Consider the following 21,882-nt stretch of genomic DNA (forward strand, 5'->3'; position numbering starts at 1 on the left):
CTGATTGATAATTAGTTTAATAATGTATTAAATATTAATTTTATATAATTATAATAAAGATATTTTTTAAAATAAATATTTACTACATAATTATGTTAATAGTCAATAATTTTAATTTTTAATTATTGTAATATAATTTTAAATTAATCGTAATTTTTTGTAAGTTGATATTGATATCTACCTTAAAAAATTAAAACAAAAATCTATGATTCTAATCATGATAAAAATGTATATAATATGATAATTGCTTGTTCAATCACGGCAAATATAAGATGTATAATGTAGATAAAAAAATTAACTTAATAATAACTAATTTATATAATTATTTTTGTTCTAATAAAGGCTATATATAGTGTTTTTTTTCGTGGGTCTAGATTTGAGAGTCAACTCATTTTTTTTTAATTTATTATTCTTCCTTGACTACTTCATAGAATAAAAATGTATTCTTCGTTTTTTATCGAAGTTGATCCTTTTAAGGTACAATTTATAATTTTTTATAGTATTTTTTATATTCTCATTCTATTATATTATTCTTTTGATAATTTAATGATTGTTCTTACTTCAACTTGTTATTTTCGTCTAATGTTCCAGTGCGATTGTTTTTTGCCGCAACCGTTTACAATGCACCACATCCATCAAATATCATCTCAAGTTGTATTCACTGATTCAGGTTCTAATTACATGGATATAAGCGTTCAACGAAGGGACAGTAAACTCTATTTTACCGAAGGATGGTTGAATCTACTCACATATTATGACCAACCTAATGGAATGTGGGTAAAGTTAGTCTTCTTGGGAGGAGCTCGATTTTTTATTGAGAAATTGTTTTCACGGAGTTTTGTAGGCCAAGTTCAAGTTCCATCCTGTAACACCCTACCACACAAAGCTTTACACCTAGGATGTAAAACAGAGGTGGTGTGGTATTACAACCTCTAAAATAAAATATATAATAATACATAACAAAGGATAAAATATACTAGGAGGCTTGAAAAATGGGTAAAACAAAATCACAAAAATAAAAAGCGTAACGCTCAAGGAATAGGAATACTTGCGTGCTAAGAAACCTTAATAGGAAATGATAAAGATAAGTAAGAGAGTAAAGAAAAGCCAAGAAAACAACATAACTAGCTCCTGACTCAGCCTGCGAAGCCAAGGCTGGCTGGAGAATATTTACATATACACATAAGTATCCCAAAAACCAAAAATATAGAAATAAGTTTCCTAACTCTCCTGTAATCCTCTATGAGGAACAACATAGTCAAGTCTCTTGGAGAGCAAGCTAAGTACATATATACATATATAAGTAAACAGAAAGCCCAAAACATCCCAGACTACTCCACTTCAGGAAATCCAGACGCCTAGCGAGGAGCCTCTCGACCTGCATCTGAAAATAGCAACACAGTATGCGATGAGAACCGGAGGTTCTTAGCATGGTAAAGGTGCCACGCGTATAATAAATAAGGTCCTGGGAATGCCAGAGGCAATCCTAGAACTCCGTCATACAATTGTAAAACTTAATTTCTAAACAGAAGCCATAAATAGGGGTAGGTATACTAAACCTGCCTAAACTCACTCAATCTTAAACCTAGCCGAACATCAACCATTTTACCCTTCCGCCGTTCCTCCGTCATCCCTAATTCAGCAAAGACAAGCAACAAGACAAAATCACGCACAAGTAATAGGCAGATAGTGCAAGTAGCAAGTATAGCAGGTAGCAGGATGTATACATACAGTTAGATAAACACAGAAAATGCATAGCAATCAAAACAAACAAATGCACATGATGCATGCCTATCCTATGGCTGATGGGGCCCATCTGTCGGTTATCCAGCCAACCCGACAAGTCCGAAAATCTTAGATTGTCCCCCGTCGCGCATCCCCAAGAGTCTATGCATAGAGTTCACATTCATTCATCATATAATCACTCAATGAGGTTATCCATACCAGGGAATTTATACGTGCCCAGTCACCCTTACGACGTAGGGTCAACAGAGTATCGAGATTCAACCTGGAACACGTGGTGGCGAGCCACGGTTTTTACCCAAAAAAACTCGTATCTCAGATATCATTATTCATAAGCCATTTCATTTTCATAAACAACATATAACCATATATCAAGCCATGGCATTAATCCTTATTTAATTTTCTCATATCCTTCATATAACTCATCATTTTATCTCTTACTTCATCCCCAAGTTATCTTATTTTCCTAGCTCTAACTAGCTACTAGACTTAGTACTATACTCTAAGTCTAAAAGGAAAGAAAATTGAGGTTTAGAAGTAAAAAATTGGTTTAAAACAGCCAAAATCCAGTTTTGCAGCAAACCGAGGCCACGCGTACGCGTGGGCCACGCGCACGCGTGGAACGAACACCAAGTCACGCGTACGCATGAGTCATGTGTCTTTTCACGCGCATGTGCTATGCTACGCGTACGCGTGGATGGGCATTTTTCCAAAACGGCCAGAATGCCTAGGAAGCTGCTATAAACCAGTTTTCAACACCTGCATCACAGTTTTATATACCAAATTTCCGTCGTCCATAATTAATATACCAAATTTCCGTCGTCTACAAAATTCTGTTTTTCACAAAATTAATATCGTTTAAAAGCTTGTAAAACCATCTTTCGTTTGAAACAAATTGCCATTCCATTCAAAATTTGAGGATCAAGTTATATACTACCAAAGTTCATCAAAAACCAAAGTTTACCAAAACATGCCAAACCCCATTTTTACCCAAAAACCACATTTCCTTTTTAAAACTCAATCTCATTTAACTCAATCATACCATAACCATCAATACAACCTGTTCTTCACCATAACACAATAATTCTTGCACCCTTGCATTTCCATAACTCAACAACACCCCACTTCCACCCAACTTTACAAATTTTACTCGTAACTCACAAACTAACATATTATTTCATATCCACATATTGTCATCGTCATAAAATACTTCAACCATCACCACAACATTAATCAATATAATCATACCAACAATTTCACATAAACACCACTCCAACTCAACCATATCATTAAATAGCCATAATCATCAATCCTTCATCCATCATCATTATACTAACATACATATACATATTTACATTCAACCTACATTATCAAGTACTCAACACATGCCCACATCAACTCATCCATCAATACCATAAAGACTAATCATTTAACACAATTAATCGTTTCAACTTAACCTATGGTTCTTCTAGCCTAAGTTTTCACAACACCTTAAATGTTAAACGCGCGAAACCTAAACCATACCTTGGTCGATCACCGCGCTTGGACCAAGGCAGCCACAAGAACACAATCACAGCCCTTTACAAGCTTGAGAAACCAACAAATCTTGACTCCCATCACCAACAAGCTTCCAAATGCTCCCAATTTTAATTCCAATGCATATATATCTACTTAATTCACACCTAACTCACATGTACACTTAAATTTCAGATTCTACATAATAAAACCAAACTTAGATTAGGCTTTAGGTGATCCTTACCATACCCACACATGTAGCAACTCAAGCCTGATAAGCTTTGCAGGCTAAATCGAACCTAAAACACCAAAATTGAACAATTTTTAACTTAATTGTTCATGAATTTTCGAAATTGGGGGAAGCTGGCTGAGAAGGAAATAGTAATTTACCTACCAAATTGTTCCATGGGTTTTGTAGAGCTCATCGTGGTGAACGCGTAGTCGTAAACGGTTCGTCAATCGGAGCTCCGGATCAAAAGTTATTGAGAGATGAAATTTGAGTGAGGGTTAGGGAGCTCTCTTCCTCCCCCAACCTGTTTGGCATGTTTGATGCAGAATGGGGAAGAAGAGCTTCTGTCCTCTTTTTAAGTATGGGTCTGGTTGGACCCACGGGTTCGGTTTGGACCCCGTCAACTGGTTCGGTCCTTCCGGTCCAATTTTGGGCCAAATTTTTGAAATTAGTATCAAAATTCTCGTTTTGACGAGCTCTATCCTATTTTGATATTAGTTTTGCATTTCTAATTTTCCTATTTAAAATTCAATTTATTGACTAATTATTTACCAATTTTAGCGGGATTTACATCCTACCCACCTAATTAGGAATTTTATCCTCAAAATTCAGAGTGAGTTACCTGAAAAGAGGTGTGGGTAGTCCTTCCACATCTCTGACTTAAGCTCCCAGGTATGTTCTTCAACCAGCCCGACTCCAAGTTACTTTTACCAAAGAAACCTCTTCCTGTGTAAACGCTTAATGCTAGTATCATCAATTCTAACCGGAGTTATTGGAAGCGTCAGATCTTCTCTCACTTGAACTGATTCCGGCTCTAGGACAATACTAGGATCAAAGTGTATTTACGAAGCTGTGATATGTGAAATACGTCATGCAAGTTCGATAGATGTGGTGGTAAAGTGATCCTATACACCACTGGTTCCATTTCCTTCAGGATTTCCAACAGCCCAATGTAACGGGGGTTTTACTTTCTAGTTTTTGATTGCTCATCCGATTCTAGTTCGTTTAAGTAATATTCAGAAATATGTATCTTCTTCCTTCTAACTTGAGAAGTATTCTTCTTAAATCTGCCTAATTCTTTTATCGTCTTACTTGGTGAGAATCCTAACTCAAATTTACGTAACTTTTCCGCCATTGTCTTGGCTGTCAAATTTAGGAACTGAGACGTTCGATATTCTAATTTTTGATTAGTTTCAAAGGTGTTTAGCATATTGTGGAGTCTCACCATGCTGCTGATGTATAGTATCATTGATATCTTCAATAAGCAATTTGCTCTGATGGGAAAAACGGGCTTGGTCACTTGATTCACGATTCTTTCTCATGCGTCGAACATGTAATCACATAGATTGTCACTTCGTTCCTCACTTCTGGCGACTCGAAATATCTTCTTGGAATCACGATACGTCTTAGAAACCTCAAGGTAACTTCAAAAATCCTCTCTTGTAAGCTTCGAACAACAGTTTCTCACTCTAACTTCCGATCTCGGCACATAACCCGCTCATGGTGTCTTCTTGATTCAACCGGCTTCGGTTCTCTTAGTAGCTTCTTATCACCGTTATTGCACTCCTTAAGTCCTTGACTCTACGATCTCTATTTCGGCATTAGGCATATAAATCTTTTCTTAGTTTCCTTTTGTTTACCAGACTTCGACATCCTCGGTAGGTCTTTATCGTCTCCTTATGCTTCTTGCATTTTGTCTTTGCCATGTTTTAAAATCGCAATAGATTTAGTTTGACTCCTTTAGCTATACCCTTGGTATTCAATTTAAAGTTCCAACTTACCTAGCCTTCCTTCCTCCAAAATTTATATCCAAGCATTTTCCCAGAAACTTCTTACTTAGGGCGTCCATTACCACTTCACGATGTTGTATTTACACGTATTTTAGACCCCTCTGGTAGTGTATCGCACTAATTCCAAGTTGTTAAATAAGTTTGAGTATTCTGATTACTGGATTTAGGGTTAATCCTTCTCTTGGAGTTCGAAAGCTCTCTTCATATTCAGGTATCCATGTAACCGGTGTATTTCTAGTGCATTAAACTAATCATAGGTTTTGTGGTCGGCAAGAATTTAAAGTTCCAAAACTCCTTTTGACAGCGCACGCTTACATGCTTCATCTTCCATATCCAAAAGTCTTGCTCTTAAGGAATCAACATCTCTATAGTTGCAGCTATAATTTATATGTGATAATAATATAGGCTCGAGTTAATTTTCAAAGGGACATTAAGCTCGAAAAATGAATGAGCAATACAAAAGGGTGTTCATAATAAGTCAGAAAGAAAATCTTGTACACGGTTAATCAGGATTATACCGAAATGATGAAATGCACAAGGAAAGGAACCTAGGAGCATCTCAAAAAAAGAGTTCAAATTAAAGACCTTTGGTAGAAAGAACGGAGCGTACAGAGTCAAAGAAGTCTCAGCTGATTCTGAAGAATATGATTTATGAATAAGGGCAACTCTAGTCATAGCGAGCATACAAGATTCAAGGATTATGCGATTATACCAGGACAAGCTCAGGCTCATCCTGGAAGAAACAAAATCCATGCGCACAAGGAGTAAAGTTAGAGAGGTAGTCAAGCCATTTAGGAAGAGCTCCGGATAGAATGTCAATGTAGGTCTCAAAAGAAGGATTAGATCGAGTCGTGAAGGTTCGTTAGCACACTCTCTTTGCATAATACTTCCTGCCGTTCTCTTCCTTCTTCTCCGGTATAACCGGCGCTTCCCACAAAGAAATAGTTAGTTAGATGGTTCTCTCTTCTAGTACTCCCTTCAACTCAAATCCTAAATTCTATCGATTATAACAATATCTTTGCTTGTGGTGCGATTGAAGTTAATCCGGCTTCCGGTACTAAGCCCATCGCAAACTCGCTTTCTCTCTGAAATGGAAGTTCTAACACACCTTCAAGAATTGTCTTAGAAACTCTATTGTATAGGGATCTGGTTTCATCTTCACTTACCTGTTAACAATTAACAGCTAAAGATTGAATTCGCTCTATTCCTCTTCCTCAAAGTTTCACCGTCACTGGATTCCGAACAATAACTCCGCGTAGCCCTCAACACTCCTGATTCCTTAGATATGGTCCAACTTGCTTCCACTACATCACTTAATCCTTAACCTTCTAAAGCCTAACCACTCCTCTAAGTTAGCTGAGTATCACTCTATCTCAACAACCAATAGTTTTCGACTAATCATTGACTTGGACCTTATGATTACTGAAACTCGTCATGCGTCACGAAGGAATATTACATATCAATGGTAGGCAAGGAAGTTAAAAATTCAACTGTTGGTTCATAATTACCTCGACTCTGAAAATCGGGTTCGGTTGCATCCCGTCTTTCTCTGTATGAACAATTCCAGGACATATGCCCTGGCCTCCCGCACTTGTAACATACGCCTAATCCAGCCCTGCATGGTCTGCTCGGATGGTACCTCTTGCATCTTGAGCACCTTAAGTCACCTGGTTGAGCACTAGTTTGCCCTTCTGAATTTAGGTCCAAACCGTTGTCGTTCCTTCGGTCATTGTTTCGGCGCTGGAGATGTGAAGTGGCAAAATGATTCTTTTTGAAATTTTGGCTCTTAGGTGTAACATGTCCCTTTTTCTTTGTGAAGGGTTTAGGGTGATTACTTCTTACTACCTCATTCCTCCTTGAGCTTTCTCCTGTTGCCTGATCTGTGTTAACTTGCTCTGGATAACCCACTGGTACCCCAGTATTCGGAACATTATGTCCACCTTCATATTCATTACCACCACCGTTGCTAGTTCTAGCTTGTGGTTCCATCTCATCCATCACTCTGATGGTCGCAGTGGCGACAACACCAATAGCAGCAACAAAACTTGTCATTGTAGTCACAATATCGGTCAAACTATCTATTGGTATGGTTACCTCATTAGCTCTCTATCCTTGACCTCGATTACGCTCACGACCACGCCCACGAGATGCCATTTGGTTCCTGTTCACACCAAACAAGTGATATCAAGGTGATCAGTCTCAATATCTCAAGTTCAGTATTCCAAAGTCCCAAATGCATGATCATGAGCATTCATGCCACATATATCAGTTAGATACCCTAAATAACATGTATAGACACCCAGAGTATACCCAGAGGCATAATCAGTCCGTCCCTCAGGCTCTATAGGAACAAACTGCTCTGATACCATAATGTAATACCCTTTCACACAGAGCTTTACACCTAGGATGTAAAACAGAGGAGGTGTAGTATTACGACCTCTAAAATAAAATATATAATAATACATAACAAAGGATAAAATATACTAGGAGCCTTGAAAAATGGGTAAAACAAAATCGCAAAAATAAAGAGCGCAACGCTCAAGGAATATGAATACTTGCGTGCTAAGAAACCTTAATAGGAAATGATAAAGATAAGTAAGAGAGTAAAGGAAAGCCAAGGAAACATCATAACTAGCTCCTGACTCAGCCTGCGAAGCCAAGGCTGGCCGGAGAATATTTACATATATACATAAGTATCCCAAAAACCAAAAATACAGAAATAAGTTTCCTAACTCTCCTGTAATCCTCTATGAGGAACAACATGGTCAAGTCTCTTGGAGAGCAAGCTAAGTACATATATACATATATAAGTAAACAGAAAGCCCAAAACATCCCAGACTACACTTCAGGAAATCCAGACGCCTAGCGAGGAGCCTCTCGACCTGCATCTGAAAACAGCAACACAATATGGGATGAGAACCGGAGGTTCTCAGCATGGTAAAGGTGCTACGCGTATAAGTCATGGAAATGCCAGAGGCAATTCTAGAACTCCGTCATACAATTGTAAAACTTAATTTCTAAACAGAAGCCATAAATAGGGGTAGGTATACTAAACCTGCCTAAACTCACTCAATCTTAAACCTAACCGAACATCAACCATTTCACCCTTCCTCCGTTCCTCCGTCATCCATAATTCAGCAAAGACAAGCAACCATACAAAATCATGGACAAGTAATAGGCAGATAGTACAAGTAGCAAGTATAGCAAGTAGCAGGATGTATACATACAGTTAGGCAAACTCAGGAAATGCATAGCAACCAAAACAAACAAATGCACATGATGCATGCCTGTCCTATGGTTGATGGGGCCCATCTGTCGGTTATCCAGCCAACCCGACAAGTCCGAAAATCTTAGACTGTCCCCTGTCACACATTCCCAAGAGTCTATGCATAGAGTTCACATTCATTCATCATATAATCACTCAATGGGGGTTATCCATACCTGGGAATTTATATGTGCCCGGTCACCCTTATGACGTAGGGTCAACAGAGTATCGAGATTCAACCTGGAACACGAGGTGGCGAGCCACGATTTTTACCCAGGGAAACTCGTATCTCATATATCATTATTCATAAGCCATTTCATTTTCATAAACAACATATAACCATATATCAACCCATGGCATTAATCCTTATTTGATTTTCTCATCTCCTTCATATAACTCATCATTTTATCTCTTACTTCATCCCCAAGTTATCTTATTTTCCTAGCTCCAACTAGCTACTGGACTTAGTACTATACTCTAAGTCTAAAAGGAAAAAAATGGAGGTTTAGAAGTAAAAATTTGGTTTAAAACAACCAAAATCCAGTTTTGCAGCAAATCGAAGCCACGCGTACGCGTGTGCCACGCGCACGCGTGGAACGAACACCAAGTCACGCATACGCGTGAGTCATGTGTACGCGTGATCATGCGCATTAGCTTTTCACGCGCACGCATGGCTACTCGCGCATGCGTCGTCAAAGTGCTATGCCACGCGTACGCGTGGGCCATGCGTACGCGTGGATGGGCGTTTTTCCAAAACAGCCAGAATGCCCAGAAAGCTGCTATAAACCAGTTTTTAACACCTACATCACAGTTTTATATACCAAATTTCCGTCGTCCATAACTTCCTCTACAAACTTCCATTTTTCACAAAATTGATATTGTTTAAAAGCTTGCCAAACCATCTTTCATTTGAAACAAATTGCCATTCCATTCAAAATTTGAGGAGCAAGTTATGGACTACCAAAGTTCATCAAAAACCAAAGTTTACCAAAACATGCCAAACCCCATTTTTACCCAAAAACCACATTTTCTTTTTAAAACTCAATCTCATTTAACTCAATCATACCATAACCATCAATACAACCTGTTCTTCACCATAACACAATAATTCTTGCACCCTTGCATTTCCATAACTCAACAATACCCCACTTCCACCAAACTTTACAAAATTTACTCATAACTTACAAACTAACATATTATTTCATATCCACATATTGTCATCGTCATAAAATACTTCAACCATCACCACAACATTAATCAATATAATCATACCAACAATTTCACATAAACACCACTCTAACTCAACCATATCATTAAATAGCCATAATCATCAATCCTTCATCCATCATCATTATACTAACATACATATACATATTTACATTCAACCTACATTATCAAGTACTCAACACATGCACACATCAACTCATCCATCAATACCATAAAGACTAATCATTAAACACAATTAATCATTTTAACTTAACCTATGGTTCTTCTAGCCTAAGTTTTCACAACACCTTAAATGTTAAACGCACGAAACCTAAACCATACATTGGCCGATCACCGCACTTGGACCAAGGCAGCCACAAGAACACAATCACAGCCCCTTACAAGCTTGAGAAACCAACCCAAATCTTGACTCCCATCACCAACAAGCTTCCAAATGCTCCCAATTTTAATTCCAATGCATATATATCTACTTAATTCACACGTAAATCACATGTGCACTTAAATTTCAGATTCTACATAATAAAACCAAACTTGGATTAGGGTTTAGGTGATCCTTACCATAATCACACACGTAGCAACTCAAGCCCGATAAGCTACGCAGGCTAAATCGAACCTAAAACACCAAAATTGAACAATTTTTAACTTAATTGTTCATGAATTTTTGAAATTGGGGGAAGCTGGCTGAGAAAGAAATAGTGAGTTACCTACCAAATTGTTCCATGGGTTTCGTAGAGCTCATCGTGGTGAACATGTAGTCGCAAACGGTTCGTCAATCGGAGCTCCGGATCAAAAGTAATTGAGAGATGAAATTTGAGTGAGGGTTAGGGAGCTCTCTTCCTCCCCCAACCTGTTTGGTGTGTTTGATGCAGAATGGGGAAGAAGAGCTTCTTCCTCTTTTTAAGTATGGGTCTAGTTGGACCCACGGATCCGGTTTGGATTCCGGTTCAACCGGTTTGGCCCTTCCGGTCTAATTTTGGGCCAAATTTTTGAAATTGGTATCAAAATTTTCGTTTTGATGAGCTCTATCCTATTTTGATATTAGTTTTGCATTTCTAATTTTTTTATTTAAAATTTTATTTATTGACTAATTATTTATCGATTTTAGCGGGCTTTACACATCCCCTCCATACCTTCTACGTCTGCTCGTAAGTCTTTGAAGTGGAGCACATAATGAGATTGAATTTTCTCAATTTAAGTTCAGTTTTGGTAAATTCGTATCAAATTCGAAGATGCAATTTCAACGATTGGTAATATATTCAAATTTTCTTATTTTAAGCTTTTCATAATTAAAATAATTTTATAACATATTGTATTTTTCTTTCAAAAATTACTTACTTTCGTTTGCATCAATGCAATGCCATTCAGGGAATAAAGGTCAGTTTAATTTTTTGGTGTGGCAATTCTATACCTTTCCGGATTGCATGAATAGCAGATGATGAAGCTTATTTAACAAGGGGATGGTCTGAATTTGTACGAATTCTAAATGTTCAAATTTATGTTGTTGTTTCAGTTGGTTGTCGTTACGAGAATGACTCTAATCTATACGTGTCTAAGGACTAGAATAGATTAAATATTATTTAAATAATTTATTTCTAATATTGGTATTTGAATAAATAAGTTTTAGAGAAATTTAAATTGTTGCCTCAATTTATATATTACGACTATTCTTCTTGGATATGTTCTTTTTAAATTTTTTAATATAATTTTTTTTCCAATTTTTAAGTTTATTTCCTTTCTTGGATATATGTATCACTTTTTTTTTTGTATTTCAGAATAGTAATGCAATTATTAAGAGAAGTGTAATTCATCAATAGATTAGAGTGATTAAAAATTTAATTATATTGTGTGGACACAAGATTGATTAATTAAGATTAAGGCATGGTAAAAGAAAAAGAGTCACAATACGTGATTTTGTTTTTCTTGCTAACATACGAAGATATGTGAAACAAAAGAAAAATTAAAACGTCACTATTTAAAAAAATTGTTAATCATGGGTATAAATGAAACAAGAAATAGTATGGTTTTAATTTTGGGAATAAAACGTAAATAATTATAATATAATAATTTATTTAATTATTAATATTTATAATTGTTATTTTAATCATAAATTTAGAAAAAAAATTAACAAAAATGATTAATAACTATAATAGAATTGATACACTTAACACTAGATTAAAAAAAATGAACGCCGAATGTCCGGCTGGTCGTGTCCCGAACGGGTCGAGGGTGTCTCCTAGGTGTGAAGGTGGGAATCAGCCTTGGTCTGGGTTGGCGGAGTGAGCTGCGGGCGTAACCAACTTCTCGAGATCTTTGCGAGGCAGGGCGTGCCACCTGTAAGAACACTCCGACGCTCAAGTCAAAAAGTGTGCAGGCGGATTATGAGTAAGGGATATGGTGACGTACCTGAGGGGAGGGGTAGGACCTTCCCCATATATACCCTGTCAGTAGAATGGGCCCCACAGGAAAGGTCTCCTTCCAGGAATCTTCCTTCCCCACAGCTGTCATGCAGCTGGCAGCAAGGGCGCGTGTCAGGGTCACAAACCGGGAGGGTGACACCCGCCAGTCCGACCGCTCAGGGCGGGACCTTCTTGGGGTGGGTTGGTTAATGGGCCAGCTGGGTTGGGCCGTAGCAGTGCCCCCAACACGCCAGCTAGGGCCGTGAGCGTCGTTGCTGGCATGTTCTTGTGCTCTCTCTCATTCATCGTCACCTCGTCGGTCGCTTGTGGGCAGGATGCGCCTTTGGCGTGTGTGGGATTCTTCGTTGTAGGGGAGCATTTTTCTCGCCTCGTTCTTCACGCCGAGCATTTATTATTCTTAATGGTGATTCAAAACCCTGCGAAAAATGACTATTCTACCCCTGCCCTTCGCGCTTCTCAGGGTTGGTTTTCTTTTCAGTTTCCTTTCAGTTTCATTCCAGTTTCGTTTTACAGCCATCGCGTTTCCCTTGCTTTCTCCTTTCTCTTCCCAAGTTCTTCACTGCAGGCCACTAATTTGCCCAAATCTTCCTTGGTTTTTTGCCGCCCCCTTCGATCACTATTACCTTGGTAAGCTTCATCTTTTCCTTTTCTTATATTTGATGTTGTGTCACTTATCTTCCTGGTTTTGCATGCGTGTTATACATTGGGTTGAATTGTGCGTTCACTGGTGTTTAGTATTAGGTAGATACGTTAGGGGGTTACCATTCTAGGACTTTGCTTTTTGCTTATTTAGGCTTCATTTTGATGGTTGTAGTTACTGAATAGAAAAACTGTAGTTTCTGGTAGTGGTATTGAAGCTTTCTGGCAGTAGTGCCAGTAACCCGACCTCTTAGACTGATTTTGAGTGGTGCCCCACTGTAGGTATGGCCCAGCGTCCCGTTATAAGGGTCGTGAGACCGGCGCCCTACGACCGATACGCGTGGGTGACCTCAGATGTCAAGGAAACCTCGAATCAGATGTCTTTGGAGGAGCTCACGGAGTTCCGACGCATAATACCTTTGCGGGGGAGGAGACGAGGATAGTAACCATGAGGCTTTCGTTCTCGCCGAACAGGAAAGGATATTTCAATTGAACTTACACTCTCCCCAGGTTCCCGATTGGATCTGGTTCTACAAAGCCATGTTTACACACCTGGGGGTTCGCATCCCCTTTTCTCCTTTCTAAATGGCGCTGCTCAACCGGTGTGAGATGGCGCCATCTCAATTGCATCCGAACAGCTGGGCCTCCATCCGCTGTTTCGAGATGGTGTGCGAGTTTCTAGAGCTGCCGGCCTCAGTCGAGGTGTTTCTTTGTCTTTTTACTTTAACAAACCCTTCCAAAGAGGGGAGGACCAAAAAAGGTTTCATGTCCTTCCGGGCAGCTCAGGGTTGAAGGGATCTTCGGCTTGTTTGAGGATTCTTACCATGGATTCAAGGATAAATACTTCAAAGTTTGCCCGGCTGAAGGTCGGCACCCCTTTTGGCTGACCCTGGAGGGGGAACGTCACATTCTGACTTACTGAAGCTTTGGTGCTAGGGCTAATGCTTTCACTAAGGTGACATATATGGGGTTGTCTCCTGTTAATAAGAGGGTTGCCGACGTACTGCTGGCTGTTTTTGGGAAGAATATCGTCAACTCCCATCTCCTGATGGGTGATCGGGGTATGCCTAAGAGTTACATTCATGAGTAGCCGTGTAGCCGTTTTTATTTCCTGCGCTGTTGATTAACTGTTTTCCTAGCTAACGAGCTCTTTCTTTGTTGTTGCAGTGTCAATGACTGGCGAGCAGGTTGGGCTTGATGCCTTGTTCAACACCTTCCTCACTGACGAGAGTGACGATGATTCTGCCACCCCCGCCAACGAGGTTCCTCCCCAGGACGATGTTGAAGTTGAAGTTCAATCTAAGCCTTCCCAGGAGGAGGTGTTAGGGAACACCTACGCTCTAGGAGCAGGGACCAGCGCTGGTCTGGTCCCCAGCCAGAGGTGGAGGTGGAGGCTGATGGTGCACAAAATCGTGATCGTTCATTCCTTGGTAACGGCGCTAAAAACTTAATACGCATATTCTTAATCTTAGTTCTTTTTCATAATCTCGCACAACTAACCAGCAAGTGCACTGGGTCGTCCAAGTAATAAACCTTACATGAGTAAGGGTCGATCCCACGGAGATTGTCGGCTTAAAGCAAGCTATGGTCACCTTGTAAATCTCAATCAGGTGGATTCAAATGGTTATAGAGTTTTAATTAAAACGTAAAATAGGATAGAGATACTTATGTAATTCATTGGCAAGAATTTCAGATAAGCGTATGGAGATGCGTTGTTCCTTCTGAATCTCTGCTTTCCTACTGCCTTCATCCAATCCTTCATACTCCTTTCTATGGCAAGCTGTATGTTGGGCATCACCGTTGTCAATGGCTACATCCCGTCCTCTCAGTGAAAATGGTCCAAATGCGCTGTCACCGCATGGCTAATCATCTGTCGATTCTCGATCATGCTGGAATAGGATTCAGTAATTCTTTTGCGTCTGTCACTACGCCCAGCACTCGCGAGTTTGAAGCTCGTCACAGCCATCCCTTCCCAGATCCTACTCGGAATACCACAGACAAGGTTTAGACTTTCCGGATCTCAAGAATGGCCGCCAATAATTCTAGCCTATACCACGAAGACTCTAATCATAGATCAGGAGGCTAAGAGATATGCATTCAAGCTTGTTTGCATGTAGAACGGAAGTGTTTGTCACGCACGCGTTCATAAGTGAGAATGATGATGAGCATCACATAATCATCACATTCATCATGTTCTTGTGTGCGAATGAATATCTTAGAGAAGAAATAGGCTTGAATTGAATAGAAAAACAATAGTACTTTGCATTAATTCATGAGGAACAGTAGAGCTCCACACCTTAATCTATGGTGTGTAGAAACTCCACCGTTGAAAATACATAAATGATAATAGTGTTCATTGGCTTCGGCCCCAGAGGGGGAACCAGAATAACCAAGACCCTAAAGGTGGTCAAAAAGACTCTTAACACAATAGTAAAAAGTTCTATTTATACTAAACTAGTTACTAGGGTTACAGAATTAAGTAAATGATGCAGAAATCCACTTTCGGGCCCACTTGGTGTGTGCTTGGGCTGAGCATTGAAGCTTTCACATGTAGATGTCTTCCTTGGAGTTAAACGCCAGTTTGTAACTTATTTTTGGCATTTAACTCTGCTTTGCAACCTATTTTTGGCGTTTAACGCCAGAATAGGGCAGAAAGCTGGCGTTGAACGCCAGTTTGCATCATCTAAACTTGGGCAAAGTATAGACTATTATATATTTCTGGAAAGCCCTAGATGTCTAATTTCCAACGCAATTAAGATTGCGCCATTTGGATTTCTGTAGCTCCAGAAAATCCACTTTGAGTGCAGGGAGGTCAGAATCCAACAACATCTGCAGTCCTTCTTTAGCCTCTGAATCTGATTTTTGCTCAAGTGACTCAATTTCAGCCAGAAAATACCTGAAATCACAGAAAAATACACAAACTCATAGTAAAGTCCAGAAATATGATTTTTATTTAAAAACTAATAAAAATATACTAAAAACTAATCAAATCATACTAAAAACTATGTAAAAACAATGCCAAAATGCATATAAATTATCCGCTCATCACAACACCAAACTTAAATTGTTGCTTGTCCCCAAGCAACTGAAAATCAAATAGGATAAAAAGAAGAGAATATACTATAAATTCCAAAATATCAATGAAACTTAGCTCCAATTAGATGAGCGGGACTAGTAGCTTTTTGCCTCTGAACAGTTTCGGCATCTCACTTTATCCCTTGAAGTTCAGAATGATTGGCATCTATAGGAACTCAGAATTCAGATAGTGTTATTGATTCTCCTAGTTCAATATGTTGATTCTTGAACACAACTACTTTATGAGTCTTGGTCGTGGCATTACTCAAAGATTCCGAGTTTCTCCATTACAGAGAGTGGCATGAGGTTTCTCCTAGTTCAGTATGTTGATTCTTGAACACAGCTACTTTATCCTCAAAGATTTCCAGTTTCTCCATTACAGAGAGTAGCATGAGGTTTATCCTTGACCCAAGGTCACACAGAGCCTTCTCAAAGGTCATGGTGCCTATGGTACAAGGTATGAAGAACTTTCCGGGATCCGGTTTCTTCTGAGGCAATGTCTGCCTTATCAATGCACTGAGTTCATTGGTGAACAAGGGGGGGGGGTTCATCCTCCCAAGTATCATTACCAAATAAACTGGCATTCAACTTCATGATGGCTCCTAGATATTTAGCAACCTGTTCTTCACTGATGTCTTCATCCTCTTCAGAGGAAGAATAGTCATCAGAGCTCATGAATGGTAAAAGGAGGTTTAATGAAATCTCTATGGTCTCTAGATGAGCCTCAGATTCCTTTGGTTCCTCAAAGGAAAACTCCTTATTGGTCAGTGAACGTCCCAGGATGTCTTCCTCACTAGGATTCACGTCCTTCTCCTCCTCTCTGGGTTCGGCCACACCAAGTAAGGTTATGGCCTTGCACTCTCTTTTTGGATTCTCTTCTGTATTGCTTAGGAGAGTACTAGGAGGAGTTTCAGTGACTCTTTTACTCAGCTGGCCCACTTGTGCCTCCAAATTTCTAATGGAGGACCTTGTTTCATTCATGAAACTTAGAGTGGCCTTAGATAGATCAGAGACTATATTTGCTAAGCTAGATGGATTCTGCTCATAATTCTCTGTCTGTTGCTGAGTGGATGATGGAAAAGGCTTGCTATTACTAAACCTGTTTCTTCCACCATTATTAAAGCCTTGTAGAGGATTTTGTTGATCCTTCCATGAGAAATTTGGATGATTTCTCCATGAGGGATTATAGGTGTTTCCATAGGGTTCTCCCATGTAATTTACCTCTGCTATTGCAGGGTTCTCAGGATCATAAGCTTCTTCTTCAGAAGATGCTTCTTTAGTACTGTTGGATGCAGCTTGCAATCCATTCAGACTTTGAGAAATCATATTGACTTGCTGAGTCAATATTTTATTCTGAGCCAATATGGCATTCAGAGTATCAATTTCAAGAACATCCTTCCTCTGAGGCGTCCCATTACTCACAGGATTCCTTTCAGAAGTGTACATGAACTGGTTATTTGTAACCATTCAATGAGTTTCTGAGCTTCTGCAGGCGTTTTCTTTAGGTGAATGGATCCACCTGCCGAATGGTCCAATGACATCTTAGATAATTCAGACAGACCATCATAGAATATATCCAGGATGGTCCATTCTAAAAGCATGTCAGAAGGACACTTTTTGGTCAGTTGCTTGTATCTCTCCCAAGCTTCATAGAGGGATTCACCTTCTTTCTATTTGAAGGTTTGAACATCCACTCTAAGCTTGCTAAGCTTTTGAGGAGGAAAGAACTTGGCTAAGAAAGCCGTGACCAGCTTATCCCAAGAGTTCAGCCTATCTTTAGGTTGAGAGTCCAACCATATTCTAGCTCTGTCTCTTACAGCAAACGGAAAAAGCATAAGCCTGTAGACCTCGGGATCAACCCTATTGGTCTTAACAGTATCACAGATCTGCAAGAATTCAGTTAAGAACTGAAAAGGATCTTCTGATGGAAGTCCATGAAACTTGCAATTCTGTTGCATCAGAGAAACTAATTGAGGCTTTAGCTCAAAATTGTTTGCTCTAATGGCAGGGATTGAGATGCTTCTTCCATGCAAGTTGGAATTTGGTGCAGTAAAGTCACCAAGCATCTTCCTTGCATCTCCACCATTGTTATTATTTTCGGCCATGTCTCCTTCTTTTTCAAAAATTTCTGTCAGATTTTCTCCAGAGAGTTGTGCTTTAGCTTCCCTTAGCTTCCTCTTCAGAGTCCTTTCAGGTTCAGGATCAACTTCAACAAGAATGTTCTTATCCTTGTTCCTGCTCATATGAAAAAGAAGAGAACAGAAAAGAAAATATGAAATCCTCTATGTCACAGTATAGAGATTCCTTATGTGAGTATAAGAAGAGAAGAATAGAAGAAGAAAAAGATAAAAATTTGAACACAGAGGAGAAGAGTGGGTTCGAATTTTTGAGTAGAAGAGAGAAGGAGATGAGAGAGGGAAGAATTCGAAAATTAAATAAAATAAAATAAAAATATTTTTGTTTTTTATTTAAAATTAAAGTTAAAATTCAAAAATTTTAAGAAGAAAAATGAAATTAAATTAGATTAAAATTTAAAATAATTAGTTAATTAAAAAGAAATTTTGAAAAAGAGGTTAGTGATTTTCGAAAATTAGAGAGAGAGAAATAGTTAGGTAGTTTTGAAAGAGATAAGAATCAAACAAGATAAGATTAATTGAAAAAAAGATTTGAAAATCAATTTTGAAAAGATAAGAAGTTAGAAAAGATTTTGAAATTGATTTTGAAAAAGATGTGATTGAAATTTATTTTGAAAAAGATTTGAAAAAGAAATTTAAAAAGATTTGATTTTGAAAATTAAAGTTAATTACTTGACTAACAAGAAACAAAAAGATATGATTTTAAAATTTAAAGATTGAACCTTTCTTACTAGGCAAGTAACAAACTTAAAATTTTTGAATCAATCACATTAATTGTTAGCATTAATTTTGAAAATATGAAATAAAAATAAGAAAAAGATTTTAAAAATAAATTTTGAAAATTTTGAAATTATGAAAGAAAAATGAAAAAGATTTGATTTTTGAAAAAGATTTGAAAAAGATAGAGTTTTTAAATTGAAAATTTGATTTCACTCATAAGAAACAATTAAATTTAAAAACTTTTTGACTAAATCAAACCAAATTTTCGAAAATTTATGAAAGAATAAGGGAAAGATATTTTTTTTAATTTTTGAATTTTTAATGATGAAAGAGAAAAACAATGAAAAGACTCAAAACATGAGAATTCAAGATTAAAACAATGAATGCATGTAAGAACACTTTGAATGTCAAGATGAACACCAAGAACACTTTGAATGTCAAGATGAACATCAAGAACATGTTTTTGAAAATTTTTAAGAAAAGAAAAACATGTAAGACACCATACTTAAAAATTTTTAATGTTGAGACATTAACAAATTGAAAATGCATATGAAAAACAAGAAAAGGTGCAAAACATGAAAATGCAAAGATCAAACAAGGAAATTCATCAAGAACAACTTGAAGATCATGAAGAACACATGATGAATTTTCGAAAATTAAAGAAAATTATAAAAGTATGCAATTGACACTATACTCAAACAAGAAACATAAAATATTTTTGGTTTTATGATTTATTTTTTTTTTTTTTGGATTTTTGAAAACTAATTGGAAAAAGAAAAATAAGGATTTCAAAATTTCTAATGAGAATTCCAGGAATCATGCAATGTTAGTCTAAAAGCTCCAGTCCAGGAATTAGACATGGCTTACTAGCCATCCAAGCTTTCAGTGAAAGCTCCGGTCCAAAACACTAGACATGGCCAATGGCCAGCCAAGCTTCAGCATACATAGTTCAAGCATGTGAAGAGGAAGCCTCAGTCCAAAAGAATTTAGACATGGCTTTACAGCCAGCCAGGCTTCAACATATTATCTTGAAACTCTAGAATTCATTCTTAAAAATTCTGAAGTTTTAGAATAATTTATTTTATATATTTTTTTTGAAAATTTTTCGAAAATAAAAAGAATAAGAACAAAAACTTAAAATTAAAATAAAATTACCTAATCTGAGCAACAAGATGAACCGTCAGTTGTCTAAACTCGAACAATCCCCGGCAACGGCGCCAAAAACTTGGTGCACGAAATCGTGATCGTTCATTCCTTGGTAACGGCGCTAAAAACTTAATACGCACGTTCTTAATCTTAGTTCTTCTTCACAATCTTGCACAACTAACCAGCAAGTGCACTAGGTCGTCCAAGTCACCGCATGGCTAATCATCTGTCGGTTCTCGATCATGCTGGAATAGGATTCAGTAATCCTTTTGCGTCTGTCACTACGTCCAGCACTCGCGAGTTTGAAGCTCGTCACAGCAATCCCTTCCCAGATCCTACTCGGAATACCACAGACAAAGTTTAGACTTTTCGGATCTCAAGAATGGCCGCCAATAATTCTAGCCTATACCACGAAGACTCTGATCGTAGATCAGGAGGCTAAGAGATATGCATTCAAGCTTGTTTGCATGTAGAACGGAAGTGTTTGTCAGGCATGCGTTCATAAGTGAGAATGATGATGAGCGTCACATAATAATCACATTCATCATGTTCTTGTGTGCGAATGAATATCTTAGAGAAGAAATAGGCTTGAATTGAATAGAAAAACGATAGTACTTTGCATTAATTCATGAGGAACAGTAGAGCTCCACACCTTAATCTATGGTGTGTAGAAACTCCACCGTTGAAAATACATAAGTGATAATAGTGTTCATTGGCTTCGGCCCCAGAAGGGAAACCAGAATAACCAAGACCCTAAAGGTGGTCAAAAAGACTCTTAACACAATAGTAAAAAGTTCTATTTATACTAAACTAGTTACTAGGGTTACAGAATTAAGTAAATGATGCAGAAATCCACTTTCGGGCCCACTTGGTGTGTGCTTGGGCTGAGCATTGAAGCTTTCACGTATAGAGGTCTTCTTTGGAGTTAAATACCAGTTTGTAACTTGTTTCTGGCATTTAACTCTGCTTTGCAACCTGTTTCTGGCGTTTAACGCCAGAATAGGGCAGAAAGCTGGCGTTGAACGCCAGTTTGCGTCATCTAAACTCGGGCAAAGTATGGACTATTATATATTGCTGGAAAGTCCTGGATGTCTACTTTTCAACGCAACTGAGAGCGTGCCATTTGAACACTTGTAGCTCCAGAAAATCCACTTTGAGTGTAGGGAGGTCAGAATCCAACAGCATCTGCAGTCCTTCTTCCACCTCTGAATCTGATTTTTGCTCAAGTCTCTCAATTTCAGCCAGAAATTACCTAAAATCACAGAAAAACACACAAACTCATAGTAAAGTCCAGAAATGTGATTTTTATTTAAAAACTAATAAAAATATACTAAAAACTAATCAAATCATACTAAAAACTATGTAAAAACAATGCCAAAAAGCGTATAAATTATCCGCTCATCAGCTGACAGGGATGAGGTGGTCGTTCTTGATAATCCAAGGAAGAGGAAACCATCCTCTAGCCATGAAGGAGCTCTTACTGTGATGGAGAAGAACTTTGATGCCGGGGGTTTCATTGATGCTCAGCTGATTCCTGGCACCGAGGACTTCTTCTATGGTGGGGACCTCGCTTCTCAGGCTAGATGGATGTATCGTACTCTTCTCCATGGAGCCGTCATAGCGAGGAAAGCAAATTTGCCTTGGCGGGGACGCAGACATTGGAGAATAAGCTTGATTCTTCCATCAAGGCCAACGCCAAGTATAAGGACGCGGTCAAGTCGCTTCAGAAGCAGCTAGCTGCTGCCGAGGAGAAGGTCAGGGTCGCCGAAAAAAAGGTCAAGGTTTCCAATGCCGCCGTTTCCCATATTATCGAGTGGGAGCTTACCCTGGAAGGTCAGCTTAACAGCGCTCAAGGTCGGGTGGCTGAGCTAGAGAAAGAACGCGACAAGGCCCTTTCGTCGGTTAAGACGACCCAGGCGGAAGCTGTTAAATTTAAAAAGAATTATAAGGAAACCGTGAATCAAGGCAAGCACACTATCTT

Source organism: Arachis ipaensis, chromosome B06 (genome assembly GCF_000816755.2).
Source record: "Arachis ipaensis cultivar K30076 chromosome B06, Araip1.1, whole genome shotgun sequence".
NCBI lineage: Eukaryota > Viridiplantae > Streptophyta > Magnoliopsida > Fabales > Fabaceae > Arachis > Arachis ipaensis.